This window comes from Otolemur garnettii, unplaced genomic scaffold (genome assembly GCF_000181295.1).
Source record: "Otolemur garnettii isolate 467f Iridium unplaced genomic scaffold, OtoGar3 scaffold00046, whole genome shotgun sequence".
Classification (NCBI taxonomy): Eukaryota; Metazoa; Chordata; class Mammalia; order Primates; family Galagidae; genus Otolemur; species Otolemur garnettii.
In genome coordinates, this window is record NW_003852441.1 from 2241489 (window position 1) to 2242808 (window position 1320).

The following is a 1320-nucleotide window of genomic DNA, read 5'->3' on the forward strand; positions in this document are numbered from 1 at the left end:
TAAAGAGACTCCCAAATCCAAGCATTTTCTCATCTTCTGACTGTATATAGTGAGGGCTCTGGAAAGGAGTTGCACTGGAAATCATCATAGGCTGTGGGCCTATGATGGGCAAAGTATTAAACGTTTCAGAACTTGTCTCTCTTGCTGAATGGAAAGCATTTTATTAGCTTCAGCATAGTAAAAAAGGGTGAGAGAAGATGTGAGGCTGCTCTTACTAGGTAGTGGTAAAGTGTTGGGATGGGTGGGGTTCAGTCTGAATGATCAGAGGTGACTTTCAAAGCTTGCAGCTCACCCTAGAGGTGGATGCTGTAAAACTGGTTTTCAGCCTCTACATAGGAGACACGTTTTTCCTTTTGCTGACTTTCCTGCTATATAGTTTTGTGACTTTTAAATCAGTCAGTTGCTCAATTTCTATTCCATTTGAAAAAAAGTGTGACAGTATCTTAAACAAGTCAAATTAAGTGTAATGAGAAAAATACATAAAACCTTTGATATATAGTAATTAAATGAAAGATGTATTATAAGCATAGAACGCAGGCATTATAAGTAACAAAGGAAGCCTAATCTAAGATCCTAGGGTTTGTTTTTATTTGAAGAAGTTGTAGTATAGCATTTTAGTAAGAGTTTCAAATGAAAAGGCAGTACCACGCTGAGTCTAGCTTTGAAATTGTAATGATAATGTGACTATAAAGTTGTGGCTTTTTTTCAGTTTACTTTGGGTTTAGGCAGAAAGCACATTAAAAGTGGATCTCTTTATAACCTACATTTTGAGTGAAGGAAGAGAACTTCAAAGGAAAGACTAAAATATTAAACACTATATTTATCAAGTACAGTATGTGTGTTTATGACTAAGAATACTTTTATTCCATTACCATTAGTTTCAACATTAGGTTTAAAGAAACGTTTTGTTTCTTGAATTTAATTTCTTTCTTCAAAAAGTAATTCTTGCTTGGGGTGAAAATTGAGAACAATATAGACGTATGACTTAGTGATGATTCCCAATATTCCGTGAAATGTTTTGTTTCTATTCTTTCGGATCTTTTTTCTGTTTGTTTGTTTCCAAGACACAGTTTTGCTCTGTCACCTGAGCTACAGTCCTGTGTTGTCATAGCTCACAGCAACCTCAAACTCCTGGGCTCAAGTGATCCTCCTGCCTCAGCTTCCCAAGTAGCTTTGGAGGCTACATGCCTAGCTATTTTTTTTTTTTATTTTTAGTAGAGTCAGGGTCTCACTCTTGCTTAGGCTGGTCTCAAACTCCTAAGCTCAAGAATCCTCTCTCCTTGACTTTTCAGAGTGCTGATATTACAGGTGTCAGCCACG